The 18,217-nt window shown below is 37.7% G+C and overlaps 1 protein-coding gene across 3 annotated transcripts in view; it reads left to right on the top strand.

The window, feature by feature from the left end:
• The window catches only part of Marchf3 (membrane associated ring-CH-type finger 3), a 185,642-nt gene that overhangs the window by 20,507 nt on the left and 146,918 nt on the right, over positions 1–18,217 (top strand). The gene's annotated exons all lie outside the window — the stretch shown is intronic.

The following is an 18,217-nucleotide window of genomic DNA, read 5'->3' on the forward strand; positions in this document are numbered from 1 at the left end:
GATAGTTATTCAGTTATCAATTAAGTTAATTCAACTTAAAAGACAGTAGTTTGTCACTTTTTAATATATTAGGGAAAATTCACTTCTAATCATAGCTGAATAGAAAAGTCATTTAAAGACAAAATACTCCTTCACCATTCTATATAAAGAATTAAAAGTTATATACCTGTATTTACATTTTGTCAAATCCAGCCAATCTAGGAATGAATTCACATAAAAACAAAACTTCCCTTTTTCTTTTAAAATCACATCACTGCAACTCCATCTGTAATGAAATTCTTTCATGAACTAGTTGGATAAATTTGGACATTATCGATCACTAGATTTTAATTTGATCACTATGATTTAGTCTTAGAAATTATAGAATACTGGAGCTAACAAATCTTAGATATTTTCTTCATTTTATACATAAGGAGGAACCTAAAAATCATCAAAGACTTAGCCTAAGATTGGTCACCCAGCCAGTTAGTTGGTGGGCTGGGTCTTGCCTCACAGTCCTGAATACCAGCTGAACTCTCTGCAGGGGTCTCGTGTTATTTCAATACAGCATCCCTAACCACTCTGGATCCAACATAAATTTGCAAACAATTTAAGTCCTCCAAAGTGACAATAGAAAAAAAATCTTAGAGATGTTTATAATTTACAAGTTTGTGGAACACATTTAGAGATTATAAATATTTGTTGAGCTCTGTAATAGGCAGAATTCTAGTGACCCTAGTGACCTTGCTCTTATATAATTCCCTTCCCTTTAAGTGTGGGTGGAAATATTTCTGCTGTGATTATGTTACATTATATGGTGAAAGGAAAATTATCCTGGGTGGGCCTGATCTAATTGGGTGAATTTTTAGAAGCAGAGAGTGCTGGCCAGGTGGTTTCAAAGAGCAAAATAGAATGTGCTCCAGCTAACCTGAAAACAAGCAAACATCCATTACTGCCTAGTGGGACCCCATGGCAAAAAACTGTGGGTGGCCTCTAGGAACTGAGTAGTTCTTGAACAACAGCCAATAGGAAAATGAGGATATCAGTTCTACAGTTTTGAGACAGTGAATTCTGTCAGTAATCAATAAGCTTAGAAGAGAACCCTGAGTGCCAGATGGGAGCTACTGCCATGGCCAATGTCTTAATTTCAGCTTAGTGAGGCTCTAATCAGAGAATCCAGCCACATGCCTAGACTTCTGATCCACAGAAGCTGTAAGCTAATAAACGTATGGTAATTTTATGTGTAACATGTCCTTACAACATTGAAGTACAGTGTTGGGTGGTGAGAGTGCAGCAATGAAAAAGGCACAACCCTTCCTCGTGTTTAAGGCACTCACTCACTCTCTGAAGCAGGGAGAAGCAAATTGATAAAGCACAGCAACATAGTGCAGTGAGGGCTGAAACTGACACATGGAAAATGGTACAGTGGATTAGGAAAGTAGCAAGAAGGCTTCACAGGAAATTAGACTTAAGCTGAGTCTTGATGGCTGAACAAAAGCTATGTAGGAGGCTCTGGTGTAGGGAAAGTAGGGAGAGTCTTCCATCCTGAGGGAGGAACATAGGTAAACTCTGGAGGTGTGGAAGGGCATGGCATAGTCAGGAAATGGTAAGTGGCTTTTTATGACAGAAATGAAGGAGAAGGGAGTTAGGAAGAGGAAACTGCAAGATGAGTTGGGCTCTGCATTGTGAAGACCTGAGCTACTATGCTTTTTTCCCAGCAGATCCGCCATTGCTTCCTGCCTTCAACCAGAGTCAGCCCTCCCAGTTCCTGATTCCTGTGGATAGCCAAGTTCTCTAGACCCATCTATTGCAGTCCTTCTTCCAATCATTTAGCACACTGAGTGCAACAGTCCCCTGTAGTAGCTCTGCAGGACAGTTACCCACTCAGTAGAATCAGAAGGCACCATAAACAAGGTCCCTCACTTGTGAGTCTAGGTAGTCTGTGTTCTTTACAGCCTTCTCCAGTAGGATCAGAGTTGTGTGGCCCCTGAGTCCTAGGGTTTCTGATCCTTCTCTTGGGCCACTCTTGGGAAAGTCCTAACAGTTTGTCTCCTCGGGGAAGAAGGGGAGAATCCATTCAAAAAGCAGAGCTAGCCAGAAAACCTGGAGGTTTGTTCTTCTTGGACACTACTTTTCTGAGTGTAACCATGTGGTTACAGTGTATAGGAAATACAGAGACAAAAAGTAGAGTAGTACTTCATTCCAAACAATAAAGTTCTGCCATTCACATATTTTCTTACAGGATGTTCAAACTAAAGTATTGGTTAAAGCACCAAGAAATATTGTGTGATACTTTCCAGGAAATATTGTGTCTCCTCAAGGAGTGTTAGAGATTGGGGAAAGGATATTGAGAGGGTTTTTAATTTGTGTAAAGAAATATGTGCTCTCAGTTCCCACCAAAGTGAAAGGTTGGGAGTCACCTCACACCAAGACAGAGGGATATAAGTGGGTCTCATCAGAAAGTTGGATGTATATCCCTGGGTAGAAAACAGTGGTCTGACTTTATCTTGGGCAATCATACAAAAAGTGGGCTAGCAAGCATCTTCAGTATAGCTCAGGCAGCTGTTATTGCTTCAAGATTGTCCAGGGGAAGAGTGTGTGTGTGTGTGTGTGTGTGTGTGTGTGTGTGTATAGCAGGGGGGAGGGGGTGTTTCCTTCTGGATTGTATGTGGGCCAACCATGAGGGAGGGCTCCTTCAGTACAGACAGGCCTCAGAAGTGGAGAAACAGAAGGGAAACACAGGTAACTGGGCTAAGAAGTTTGCTTCACTGGAACACATTTGCACAAAGGGAACAATGGGCAAGACATCACTAGTAATGGCTGCAATCTCCCAGAACCACAACAACCTATACAAAATATGGTCTTTAAACATTTAGCAGGTCCAGGAAAGCAGGATGACAGCTTATAGCTCCAGTGTTCAGATAAGAATATTCCTACCGCTTCCCATTTTTCTCTTTCCTTCTCCCATCCCACCCTGGAAGGATCAAAAACTTCCAGGAGCAAGCAGAGAAGGACCTTCCTCTTCCTCAGCTTTGCACCAGTACATGGTTTCTCATGGGGAAACTGTTAGGACTTAATTTTCAATCAAGTCCTAAGTTTTTATTATGACATGAAATCAGATGCACTAAACATGGTTGGAAGTAACTGTGGGACTTTCTGTTACATGAGAATTCTGAAGAGTCCTGACATTGCCTGGGTTTTTAAACAGGAAAAAAAAATAGTCTGAATACATTTATAAAGATAATGAGAGACCTAAGTAAAGATGCTTTCTGATAGTATCTCATATTCAAAATATTGATTAAATATGCCTAATATTCTTTTTAATCTATTAATCTTCAATAAATTTACTTATTTGAGAAAGGAATATGGTGATGTGACTAAGAATCCTGGAGATCTTCAGCATTTCCTCTAGTCCCCCATCACTGGCAAAAGGAAAGACAGATATCTCAAATCATGGCATCTAAAAGGTAGTTTGATTATCCCACTATTAACAAATATTAGAAAAATGTTATATCAGTTACTGCAATAATTTTCGTGTGGTATTTGTAGCTGAGACTATTTTCCCTTTCTGAAATTATGTTTACAAGGGATCAATTTGTCTTACATAAAGATTAAGTTTCACATCAGAAACTCATTATTAACCTTTCTTTCTTCCCCCTTAAGCTAATGCTTTAAGAACTGGAATAAACAGTGAGTTTGGGACTTCATTTTGCTGCCCTTAGCATCATCACATTGCTTCTTTCTTCCAGATGTCTCATCATAACATTATAAGGGCTTACTGGAACACATAATTGTTAGTTTATTGCAGGAAATAGGGGTTCACTCAGACTAGAGCTTTTGGTTTTATCTTGTTTTAATTGTGTAACAATTTTATGAACATGTGAAGTAGAAAACACAATGTGATTAGGCTTCAGAAAGTACAACTAAAGAACCATCAGACACTGAGACATCCTTTTCACAACTTCTTTCTTACCCTGTTCTCTCTGGGCTTCCAGCTCCCCAGCTCACACAATATCCACATTGTCATAACTGCAGCCTGCTCATGCCTGAACTTTCTTTTTATCAAAACATTGGTCTGAACAGCTTCAGACTAGCTTCTCTCAGCTTCTCTATTCAAAAATTCCAAAAGGAAAATTTTATTCAACTTGTATTTGACAACCAATCATCCAAGTTATAGATTGGCTGACCAAACCTATAGAAGATTTGGGACAAGTGCCAATTCCTGGCCCAGTTTGCTATGAGTGCCAAGATCATGAAGGATGCAGATCATAATCACTGCCCATTCATCAGAGACTGGAAGCCGGCAGGCAACAATCAGTAACCTGGTATACATCCAAAATTTTGAGTGTGTCATTCTAACATATTCGAGAGAAGTTGAGAACAGAGTGGTAAGTTCACTTATATCCTATCCATGGAAATAATGAGGATTTGAACCAAGAAGTTAGAACTATAAGTAGTTTTTAAATCAGTTCAACAGAAGTTCATAGACTGGACTGAGGAGAGGAAGGTGGTGGAGGAGGAAATAGAAAGCATGAAGTCTGGGATGACTCCCACTCTTCTTGCTCTGGCTATTGGGTAAAACCTAGTACTTGCTCACTGATAGAGAATTAGAGAAAGAAAATTTGGTTTGGGTTGTGCTTGGTGGATATGAAAGATAAGACAAGGTAAATTTGTCGTGCTGTTCGGCATCCAGATAAAGATAAAAGTTGGAAATGCAAAACAGGTCTGGGCTTGAGTGCATGTATGAGAGCCTACAGGATGTAACTGGAACTGTGTCCACCTAGCATATTAGGAGAAAAAAGCAGGCTAGCAATAAGCCCGGGGGAATACTAATCTTGACCCATGGGAACAGAAGAAGTTTCCAGTGAAGGAAAAAAAGAGTGAGATATGATAGAACTAGAAATGAGAGAAGCTCATCCAATTTCTATTAGATGACGACTTTGGTGATTTGATAGTAGCAGGCACACTCAGTGCACTAGGAATAGAGCAATAAAAAAGACAGCCTGAGTTCCTACTCTCAGAGGCCTACATTCTAGAAGCAGAGACAAAGATATCATATCAATAGAAAATAACTGTCTTGAAATTCGGGGGAGTCGCTTTTCCTAGAGTAACTGAAAGCCTCAAATATTCAAGGAGTTAGGATAGGGACGGAAAAAAACACTGGATTTGAAACTAAGAAATCAGTCTGCTATAGGCTGAATAATAGCCCCCAAAGATTCAGGTTCTAATCCCTAGAATCTATGAATATTATTTATATGCAAAGGGAACTTTGCAGTTAAGGCTCTTGAGGTGGACCCTACAGAACTATAAGAAAATAAATTTATATTATTTTAAGCTATCAAGTTTATGATAATTGATACAGCAACAATGGGAAACTAATAAAAAATGTTGGCCTTATTGAGAACAATTTTGGTAGGAAGAAGAGAAAGAGACTGAAAGAAATTGTAGTAGGTTGATAAGTGAAAGATTTAGAAGGTATCCATCTGCTAGGAAGTTTTATATATTATAACCATTAGGATATGACAGAAATCCATGCTGACCACAGAGGCAAAGATAACATAGAATGACTTCGTGTGATAAGTTTGGTTTAGGCACGACATTTTTGCATTTTACCACTCAAAAATTTTAAAAAAAAATGACTCCAAAGCTAAATGTCTAAATTTTAAAACCTAGAAGGTATAAATCTTCAGGAAAAGGGAAACATAATTATAGAAAAGATGGAGAATAGCAGCATATAGGAGCAGTTCCAGCCAATAAATTAGAGGCAATAAGAAGAAATCCAGCCATAGGCTCATACTGAAGAGCATTTCTTCCTCAAGTTGAAATACTTTATTTGAACTATTCCTGATAGAAAATTTACTATCAATTACAACTTTTCTTAATGATTGGGATCACCAAAAAGTAGAGAAGACAGGAGATACAGGCAAGTTGAGCCTGTGACCTCACTGTGCTCCTCGCAATGCAGCAATAGGACCTGACTCCCCTCAGAAATCCTGACAGCCTAGGTGCAGGATTGCACTGCACAGAAGGCCCCAGCAACTATCCCAAGTCCTCATGACAACAAGGTCACTGAGACAGGAGAAAGGAAAACGATGTTTGGAAAACACTTCCCTCAAAAATGGGTTTAAATGTACAATGACATTATGGGACTATGTTAAGTGACAACTGGAATCTCCTTTATCCAAGGCAGCTTTTCTTGACTATGTAAGTGAGGTACTGATATATATTCTTGGTTATGAATTTAATGCTAAGAAGAGAAAATGGGCATTGATTCATAACCTGGGGAATAAAACGGCTTTGGAAGTTAGGAAAGAACTGCCAGAGGAATGAAATTTGGGAATTTAACTCCATGTCCCCCTGTATTTTCTTTGTAAAATTATTCTCAAAATTAAGCCGGTATCACTCTCAAGATCCGTGTAGATTAAGACATTTAGAAACCACAGATCATGGGATTTATTCCCATTGTGATTGCTGGCTTCTAGTATCAGTCTCTTGTTCAGCATGGTAGCTTGTCTTGCAAACTAACAAGAGCTGTGAATTTGGCAAGAATCCTGCTCTGTGAAGCATATTCAAGTTAAGGGTTTTGGCAATGTCAGATTTCTCTAAGTCAGTAATAAAGAAAAGGTTGTGAGGGCAGAGGATGCCACTGAATCCTCACCTAACAGCACAAGACAACCCCTCAGCTGGCAGGTGCAGGCTGACACATCCAGGGTGGTCATGACCTTCCAGTTAGTCTTTCAAATCTCCTCAACTTACCATATAACTTTAGTGGATAAACTTAATTTAGATATGTCCCCCCTTTAACTCTATTCATATATTGTGGTGTTTTTCTATTTATGTATACACATACATGTACATGGAAAACATAATATTGTACTTCTTGATATGTTTTATTAACTGCCCACATAATGAAACCCAATGATGACTTCAAGAGAAATAAAGGACACTGCTGTCATTCTAACTAAATTGTCCAGAGAAGGAAGGAAGAGTAGAATAGATGATTACAAATACTTAGGAAGAAACATCACTTTGCCACTGGTGCAGAGCCTGTAATTATGTGCAATTCCCTACTTAGACTTTTTAGCTATGCTGAACGTTGAAAAAACTAAATGATGGGAGGAGAAAAGAGAAAGGGGGGAATTTAAACAGTCAACATAGATGTTCATTTAAATGGAGGCATTGCCTCACTGTAAGGGGGCAGTTAAGGATCTGATTGTCCCTCTAGCATGCTATTATTAAATTATCTTTTTAAAGCCATGGATTTGGGATCCTTATAAATCTTCATTTATTTTAAAGTCAAGAATAGTTCCTTCTCTTCACAAAACATGATCACTTTTCATTATTTTTTTTAATGCTGTGACTGGTTTTTGCATATCTGGAAAAGATAAATCTTCAAGCCTTGGAAATAAATCTTCCTTTTCCTCCCTGCCAAATCCATAATATGATCCTTTTCTATCACTGACAGCAGCATCAGATAAGTGGACGTGCCTTGCTTGGTTAGAAGTGTACTGTAATTTTCTGCAGGAACAAGAATGTAGTTATAGACCCAGATTAAGACATGTTCAGCACACATGGATACAGATTCTTTTTAATTGTTTTAGAGGTATCCTCTTAAGTCCCAATTTGATGATGGGAATGCTTATTCAAGGGCCAACATTCTTCCAAATCAAGTGTCCTACAGAGAAGAGAGATAAAATCTTCACGATGTGAGCTACAGCAGGAGATAAAATGACAGGAAACTAGATGAATACAGGGGCTTGGCCTTTTCAGATTCCTCTGGGCTTCCCTCATCCCTCATACTGGAAATAAGTTTATACTTGAATAGGTGCTCAGAACAAACTGGGGAGGGAAGGCAAATCTGAAGGTGAGTTCAGTTTTTCATTACTGTAACAAATACCTGAGATAATTAACTTCAAAGAGGAAATGTTTATTTTGGCTCACAGTTTTAGAGGTTTCAATCCATGGTTGCTTGGCCCTATTGCTTTTGGTCCTGTAACAAGGTCACACATCATGGCAGAGGAAGCTGCTTGCTTCATGGTAGTTAGGGAGCAAAGAAAGACAGGGACAGGCTGAAGAACAATGGCTCCTACAGGAGCCTGACCACCCCCCATACCCTAACTTCCTGTCACTAGGCCCCATCTCTTTTTTTGTTGGTGGTGCATTATAATTATACATAATAGTGGGATTCGTTGTTAAACGTTTGTACCTGCACACAATTTAACAATATAATTTGGTCAGTATCCTTCCCCAGTATAGGCCCTACTTTTTCAAGTTTCTACACCTCCCAATAGTGTCATGGGCTGGGGACGAAACCTTTAACACATGCATTTGGAGGACATTTCAGACCCAAACTATAGCAATAGCTAAACCATGAAACTATTCAGAAGTATCTGAAAATTAAGTTTGAAATTCTACTATAGTACCAATATTTTTGTTATTATTTGTCATCATGTTTAAGTAAAAGGTGTAATAAAAAAAGAAATGACAGTTACACTACACAAAATTGTATATACATTTTCTATTTTCCCCATCTCTATTTTTAAATATATATATATTTTATTTTACTCTTTCAACAATCCCATGATATAAGTCAGGTTGGTATTATTATCCTTAATTGTGAGATGAAAACAGTGAAGCTCAGCAAGGAGAAATGAAATTTACAAGGTCATGTATTGAGTCAAAGACAGCCCAAGGGAAAATAAATACCTATTTGTGCTCTTATTTAATCAAAAACATTTACCATTCTGGTTTTACGCATCCCTTTCCTTCTCCCTTTGGTGGTTCTCTTTAAACATGATCCCTCACCAACTGTGGAAGGAGATGAATCCATGTTCAGAGTTGCAGAGTAATGTTTAAAGTTCCCCCAACAGGTGGGTTTTCACTGCTTACCCTGTTTAAGCCTGTGATGCGAGTTCCTTAAAGGTGGCTACTGGGCTTTTTCCCACTTAAGACTGTTGTAATTAGCTCCACTAACAACTGTGATTGAACCATGTCATAGTCATTATTTACTGACAGGCACAGATAAGCACATCTCAGTAAGTGGTGCTCTAAATGGTGTTATCTGCTTGGTAAACTCCTATAAGGCACTTGCCAGGGACACTGTTCTCAAATTCTGCTAGCAGCAGGCAATGTCATTGCAACACTTTCCAAAGCTCACAAAGGAGGCCTAAACAGATCCTCAGGGAGTATACTACTGTGCCCTGGGAGAGGCTATTTCTATTTTGACCTTGCCCAGGGTCTGGCTGTCCCTCCTTTTAATGGGAAGCATAGGTGTGACCTTACATGATTAAGAGAAAAGGTGTCTTTGTCTCCCTCTCTGAGATTCCATGGTTTCAGATCTTACCTACACTTGTAAGTGAAAGTTAAAATGTATGATACAATCAACCTATACTTTTCAAAACCTGTACTCTTTTTAGAATCAAAACAAAATGCTATTTATGAACACCTGCTGGAGAGGACCAAGCCAAGAGGCAGTGTGGGCGTTGGATAGGAGGTGTTGCCCTGGCAGTAAATCCAAGCTGCTCACACCAAAGGAAGTGTTTCTAGGGAAGCTGTCTGAGCAAGAGGTAAATACTTAGTCGTTTAGAAAAGGCCATAAATTAATGCTTCATCTCCAACAAGGGAAGCTCTGCTATGAGAGTACTCACAGAATGATAGGATAGTATTTCCCCTTTCAGTCCACCCTTGATTCACAATACACATTCCTTTGTTAAGAAACTAAGGCTCTCTGTAATCAAATCCTTGTCAATAAGATTTTAAAGAGCTATGATCTGGCTGTTAGATGTCATTTAAATTATAGTATTTGCATTATGAGGTATATGTGTGTGTGTGTGTGTGTGTGTGTGTGTGTGTGTGTGTGTTTGTTTATTTATGTACCAGAGTTGGAAAACAGAAGTGCTTTACCACTGAGCTACATCCCCAGTCATTTTTATTTTTTAGATGTTAGATGTCATTTAAATAATAGTATTTGCATTATGAGTTGTGTGTGTGTATGTATGTGTGTGTGTGTGTGTGTGTGTGTGTATACATATATATAAAATTTATTTTAATTTCTTTTGTACCAGAGGTAGAATCCAGGAGTGCTTTACCACTGAGCTACATCCCCAGTCATTTTTATTTTTTATTTTGAGACAGGGTCTGGCTAAGTTGCTAAGGCTGGCCTCAAACTTGTAATCCTCCTGCCTCAGTCTACCAAGTTACTGAGATAATAGGTGTGTGCCATCATGCCTGGCTGTGTTAAGATACTGAATAGCAAATCAAAAAAGGATCTAAGCCATTATGTGGTCTCAAACTGGGCTATATATACCCTGTATTTTCTCACCTCCTCTCCATTATCAATGTTCTATGATTCTACTTCTTAACTATTTTCTGTCTCCTATTTCTGTCCTCATTGCTATTGTCATACTTGAGGCTTCATTATCTCTCACCTACACATTTCAGTAGCCTTGCTTCCTAAGTGGTCTTTCTTGCTCACTGCCCTTCCATACCATCTTCTATCTACCTCATGACCATCTCTAATTACCCTTCCAAATTACGTGTCTGATCAGGCCATTCATAATCACTTAAGGCATACCATGCCTACAAAAATGAAAAACAACCTTCGGCAGTAAAAGTCCTACATCTAACCCCATTTACTGCATCCTTTATGTATCCTAAACTATATCTCTATTCCAGATAATTTGCCCTTGCATGAAGGCACCATCACTGACTATGTCTTTGAGCATGACTTTTCTCCTTCCACCCTGGGTACCTTAAAAAAAAAAAAATCACCTTTTTTGACTTGGCTCAAAGGCTAGTTCCTTCAGGAAATTTTATGCCACTTTTTAAAAAATCCAAATTAATTAATGACTCTTTCCTCCAAGTTTGTATAGTTAGATCTGTTTATCTATCTATCTATCTATCTATCTATCTATCTATCTATCTATTTATCTATCTATCTTATTGAGAGACATAATTCCCAGACAAAATGATTTACTCATTTGAAGTGCATGATTTAACAATTCTTAGTATAGTCAGCAGAGCTATGCAATTATTATAATTAATTTTGAACATTTTCATCACCCCAAAAAGAAACCAGTTACTTTAAAAGTCACTCCCCATTTTCTTTCAACCTTCTCCAGCCCCCAGCAACCTCTAATCTATTTTCTTTCTCTATAGATGTTCCTATTCAGGACATTTAATAAAAGTGGAATCATATAATATGTGGCCCTTTGTGACTGGTTTCTTTCACTTAGCATAATGATTTTAAGGTTCATCCACATTGTAGCATATGTATGAGTACTTCATTCTATTTTATTGTTGCATAGTTGTTCATTGCATGGTTTTACCACATTTATTCATTTATTAGTTGATGAACATTTGAGTTGTTTCCACTTACATGAATAATGCCTAACACTTTGGTTTTACATTTTGATTATAATTTAATATGTATTTGATTGGTTGGTTGGTTGGTTGGTTTTGCCACTTGATTATAAACTCCTTGTGGCAAAGATCATTATTTTTACTCTGAAATCTCCACATAGCAGGTATTCAACCATGTTTGACAGATGGATGAATGGGCATGTACTATAGGTTCTTACTATGTGGATTATAAAGAAATACAAGATACTCAGAATAAAAATTTTAAGGTGGACCCATAAATAACCCAAAATCATGTTTGTGGTTGCTCTTGGCCTAACTGGGGTTATTACTGTAGTCTAGAGTAGTGGCTCTTGATTCTGACTGAGGATCAGAATCCTCCATGGAGCTTTTTAAGGCACAGATGATCTAGGCCCCCCTACCCAGATTATGATTTTGTAGGCTGCATTAAGACCCAGGTACTCTCATGTTCTAAAAACTTTGCAGACATTTCTCATATATAGCCAGGTTCAAGAATAACTATTTCAAAAGTCACTGTGAGGTTAAAAAAATTAATCTTACAGAGCATATAGAGACCTTACTCCTGGAGAATGTTTTACCCATCCTAGGATCATACCCACTAATACCACCTAACATTTATAAGCACTTTTTATTTGGAAAGAGCTTTGCAGTCATCTTTTATTATCTAGGCTTGTATGCTGGGTGACCTTGTACAAATCACATAATCCCTTTGTGTCTTAAATTTCCTCATATGTAAACTGTAGGCGGTAATACTGACCCACCCTCAAAGGGTGATTATAAAGACTAATAGGGGACTGTAAATCATTCAGCAAACATAAAAATGTTTCATGAATGCTTATTAGACAGGTAAGAAGTTCTAGTCACAGCCTTTTAAAATGAGACAAATATCAAAATAAACACTTCATGGGCCTTCCTGTAACCTTCCTCATCATTTCAAGGATCTTTTCCTAACACCAAAGTACAGTAATTCTTCCTCACCACCAAGACTAATAAGCAGATACAGTGTGCAGTCATAGGAAAGTCATGTCCAATTATGACAATAAATAAGTACATAAAATAGCCCTGAAATAAATGTGCTATTCTGCTATTTATCATTTTTAATGCAATTAGAGATTATACCTATAAATATGCTCATCTGAAAAATATTCTTAGAAAACATATATGAATGTTCACAAAAGTCTTTAAGCTGACACTACTCACCCACTCTTGATGTTAAGCCTGAGTTGTTTTCTAGTTTATTGATAAGTCCTGTATAGTAATATTGAGCTTTTTCTCATTTCCTCTATTCGACTGAAAGAATATGTGGTCAAAATGACACCTTCACAACTCTTTCACATTGGGAAAAGGTGAGAAGGCAGATATAGGAAAAGAATATCTAACCTTGGAATTAAGGGCAGGTATCATAACAAAGTTGACCCACAACTAAGGGTACATTTGTGCTATATACTCAGCTTCTTGAAAAAATGAGGCAGAAAACAAATATGTTTTTTCTTCTTTTCCATTTTGCTTTGAAAGGGTCACATATTTTAAAGTGCCAGGTCCATTTTATGTGTGTCAATTCATTCACAATTAAATGGTTTCTGTGACTCTGAATGAGAATTAGTGCCCTCCCAGTAGCTAATGTGAGCCATGAACCATAAGCAAGTTTCTTTCTGGGCCACTTGACCTTGACCATGCTCTTTCCTCTTTGGGTCCCTCAGGGTTTAGGTTGTAGTCCCAAGGCAACTGACTTTTTTGGTTATGCTCAGGACTTGCTAACAACTAAATTATATATATATACATATATATATGTATATATATATATACATACACACACACACACACACACACACACACACACACATACACACACTAGTCTTTGTGGATAAAACTCTAGTGCTTGCTGTGGAGGCTGCCAATAGTCCCTTGAGATGCCTATGGCGTTGCCTTGGGTTCCCTGAGTCAGGGCAAGCTGTCAAACCTCTCCATAGACTCCCAGGGTTTGGTCAGCTGACATACTAGTTTCCTGGAGACTCCTAGACTGGCTTTCAGCAGCTGGCAAATTAAAATGCCATTTTTACTTCTCACACAACATTTTCCTGCTTGCGACAGCTATTAGACCCTGATCAGAATTCAGAAGCTCTGGTGGAAAGAGTGTCAGTGCAGTGAGCCACATTGGTTGGGGAAATTATCTATTATGCACAGTTATTGTTTTAAAAATAGGTTAATTCCAGCATATTTCTACCTCAGTAATCTTTGAGAATCTCAGCATTTTTGCTGAACTTCTGAGTAGGAGAAAGAGCCACATAGGCTTCATTTCAGTAGTTTGAAGAAATTAATACTAATACAGCCTTTTCAGTGGGATTCACTTAAGTATTCTTAACACTTTCGTCCATCAATATGGAAAATACCCAGAAGTGTGTATGGTGGATTTTTCCCCTGTAAAGATATGTAAATGATTACAATAAGTTATACGATTTCTTGTGAGATTTTCAAAATTTTGTCTTCCCAATATCTCAAGGTAAATGTTCATTTGCTTTACAGATCTAGAAGTTGAGGAATCATTAATTCATTCCATCTTTTTCCTCAGTGAAACACAGTCCACCTGTGTTTACTTCATTGCCCTACTTGAAATCAGAGAAAAGGTCATGGGATTTGAAAGATAGGACAGCAATAGGTTCATTTGGTGGGGGGGGCCTAAAGCTTGTTTTTCATATCTTTCAAGGAGGAGCCTTAGGCTCTTATCTGAAACTTAATCACATTTGCATGTTAACTTTGCTTTCTTTCAACTTCCTAAAAAATAAAATAAAAAGAAGAAAAAACACTCAACCATTTACTTGCGAGTCTCCATAACTTGGATTAGAAAGTACAGTCTGCTAAACAAGGCACTGGAGGGTTGAAGGATAAGGAGAATGTTGCATATTGAATCAGAGATTTCAAATTTCCACATTTTGGTGGTTTCCCAATTTTCTCTATGTAGAAGGTCAACAATAGCCCAACACTTGTGGTAAATATTTGCTTTAGAGAAAGACTTTTCTCACTGACTCATACACAGGAATTTTCCAAAAATATTATTCCTCAAAACCTGATCAATGAGAAGCACCCTATTAACAAATGTTAAATTTTTCTGTTTTAATTTTTATGTCACCTAAGTAACCACCCACCTCCTCAGAGCCTCTCTTTATTTTCTTATGGATATATTTAAATAAGCAATCTGTTTTCATTCTAAATATTTTTGGTTTAATGATAGATAGTACTCCTCTCACTTGTATTTTAGTTTTGATGATTAAACATTAAAAATGCAAATTAGTAGCCTGTACCAAAAGCTATTTCTTGATAGGCAACACTTCAAGCTGGCATGTGTCCCTTATAGGGCACTAAGATAAATGGGTTAGGTTGCAGGGCTAAGGGGAAAGTTTTAGGGACCAAATTGATTAACTCCAGAGAAAGATTCTGTCTTAGTGGAAAGATTGAAAACAGAATGTATCAAAGATACCCATAAGACCAACATCATCAAATTGACAATATTTGTTGTAGGCCAGAAAAATAAGGGAAAATACCCTTTGTCTTTCTTTTTAACCCAGAACTGCCTTTAGACATAAAATAACCTATATGTTAAGGAATTAATTTTATTTCCCTTTATGTTCCTCACTAATTCTGGGAAGATAGTTAGCTGTAGTGAGGGGCACATTATTGGATGGCTATCCTGAATATCTTATTCAGAATCTGCATCTGTTCTTTCCATTCTCTGAGCAGAAGTTAGGGGTCCTGTTTATGAATAACACATCTGTCAGTTATGAGCCATATGATTTTTTTAACTTAGTTGTGGATGAACACACAGTATATTTATTTATTTTTATGTGGTGCTGAGGATTGAACCCAAAGCCTCACACATGTGAGGCAAGCACTTTATCACTGAGCTACAGCCTCAGCCCTGAGCCATATGATCTTGTGCACAAGTCTCAACCTTCAAGTATATCCGCTTTGTTTATCCCCTAAAAGAGGAGTAATAACATGTATCTTTTTGGAATGATGTAAAGTTTTAAAAAGCCAATGTGTGGGAAAATACTGTAGACTAAGCATATATTAGCACTTTGTCTAACACATGTAGAATAATGAGTGAATGTGAGAAGTCAGAAGATGAGTCCAACCCCCAGTACCCACAAGCTGAAATCCATATATTTTTGCCGGGCATTCAGTGACTTGGAAAAGCTGCTCCTCCTCTTACTCTCCAGCCCTTTCCGCGTAACTGCTGTGCTATAGTCAGACATTCTCCAGGATGTCTTGAATTTGCCTACCTTCATGTCTCTGTGTCATTGCCACTTTCCATGACCTCCATTTATATGCACCCTCAAAGGGTCTTGAATCCCACTGTCTTCAGGAAGCTTATCAAACTCTCACTTTCTTTAAATCTTTGTCCTTGGTGTCTGGAATGTTCCTAAATGATAAACCACTTATTGCACCAGCAGACAGCAAGTTCTGCAAGACAGAGGTCAAGTAGAGAGTACCCATCTGTGCACACTGCCACCACATAGATGCTGGTGCTCTGCCAAGAGTGGTGCTGAATAGATTGAATGAATGAATGATTTCTCACCCTGCCCCTATGGTGCTCTTGGACTAAACCCCTTGCCTCTTTCAGTCTCAGTTGCCTCAGCTATAAACAGAGGATAACAGCATGGATGTACTCCTCAGGTGTGTGTGAAGAATAAACCAATGACTGGAAAGCAATTTGAAAAAGTAAAATGAAATGCTATATATAAATTTTACATAATCAAAATCATTTTCCTCTGTATTATGTTTTATTTGGCTTTATATCTTCAAATCCTTTGTGGGTTTCAGAATTTCACAGATGCAATACCATTCACATTAGCACCTAGATTCTCTTGGGTAATAAACAATTTTGTGTATTATAACTCACAGCTACTTTTCCCTGGCATGCTTACATGTGAATCAGTCATAATTGGGGTATTCATAATAACTAATGATATGATTCATTTCAAAAGGATAATCCATTTTTTTTCACTGTTTGGCTGGTCAGTTATTCCAATACTGCTTCCTCAAGGGAACTAATTCCCACAAAGTCTAAAATCCAGTTGATGAGTACACGGTTTAGAAGCCCACATATTTTAGGAGCTTACAATGAGACTTGGAAAATGATTTGGGGTTTTAAAGTACCACTCATTGTCTAAATTCTTTTTGTCCTAAATTCTAAGTCCCTACGTTGCTTTATTGTGATACATGTGCAACCATTGCAACTTGGCTTCTGAGGTATCAGGGAAGGGGTAAATTAGCTCTTTCCACATGAAAGCAAGGCAATGCTAGTTTAAGATGGTATTTTCATCTTTAATATGTTCAAGAAAGAGGATGTCCATAGAAAAATAATTTTTCCTAGAATATCTCTAGTTCCTATAAAAAGAGAATTTTTATTTTTAGTACATAGCAGGATATTGTTCCTTGAATAGTCCTTCAACTTAGATAGGAACTCTAAGGAAGAGGAGATGGCAGCAATATTATAAGCTTATCATGAGGATCAATTAAGTCATTAGATGTAGAAGTTTTAAAAGAGCATAACACCTAGTAATAAATACGAAGAATTATTATCAGTAGAGATAGGCCCTGTGCTAGGCTCTCATTTGAACTTCAGAACAACCTCATGAGACAAACCGAATCACCTCCACATCCACTCCATTTGGTTTAGAGAAGCTAAGTCACTTGCCCAAGATCTCACTTGTCCAAAGCCCATACTCTTCACACATTGAGAACTTCCTACTGTTTTTATTGTATTTGTGATTGTTAATTTTATGTGTCAACTTGACTATGCCATGGACTGTCCAGATTAAATATTATGTCTGGGTGTGTGTGTGTTTCTGAATGAGATTAGCATTTAAACAGGTGGAATCAGTAACGCAGATTGCCTTTCCCAATTTAGGTGGGCATCATTCAATTTACTGAGGCCTTTAATAAAACAAAAAGGCTGAGGAAGTAGGAATTCAACCCTTTGCTTCCTTTCTGTCTGCTTGACTGGGACACCAGTAATTTCCTGGGATTTATACCATCCTATCTGCTCACCTGGTTCTCAGGCCTTCTCACTTGGACTGGTGTTAAATCACTGAAGGGTCTCAGGTTGTAGAGAGCAGATTCTGGGACTTTTCTTTGCAATATTATGTGTGTGTGTGTGTATATATACATATATATGTATATGTATATCCTAATTCCTTTTTTTCTGGAGAACCCCACTAATAAGAGTCTATTCCTAACACCCCTGTGACCTCCTTCCACCCTGACTTCCAGCACATGGCATATAATCCTCCATTTCCAATTGGCTGTCTAGTCCATTTGGGCTATTCATTTTATTATTAATTTTAAAAACTAGGAGTATTTTTTGAAGTCTCTTGCAATGGATTCCTGGACAGTCTGTCTAGTTTTATATCCAGCTATCATTTACCAAAGTCACTGTGGTCTCCTATCAATTGTCTTCAGTGGCATCAATTCTTAATTAGTTCAGTATAGTTTTTCTTCCAGGGAATGTATGATAAAATCCAAAATTTTTGTGCAAAAATTGCCCTTCCCTACCCATTTCTGTTAGCACATTTTAGGTTAGCATTGTTTGGTGGGTGGTATCATACTTGCTACAGATACCATGCCAGAAAAATTTCTCTGCTATAAAAATATCTCCTAGTTGCTGTATACAAACCAACACCATTTAGTTTGCCCAAAACACCTACGTGATATTTTATAGTCTAATCATCAATTAATATTTCAAAGTGCCCTTTTTATTAGTTATCTCTCCCATCTCCAAAATTGGTCAGAAGTATCACTGCAGTATCATAGATGGGAAACTAAATATGAAAGATAAATGACCTGGACAAGGTCTCAGAAT

This window comes from Ictidomys tridecemlineatus, chromosome 1 (assembly GCF_052094955.1).
Source record: "Ictidomys tridecemlineatus isolate mIctTri1 chromosome 1, mIctTri1.hap1, whole genome shotgun sequence".
Lineage (NCBI taxonomy): Eukaryota > Metazoa > Chordata > Mammalia > Rodentia > Sciuridae > Ictidomys > Ictidomys tridecemlineatus.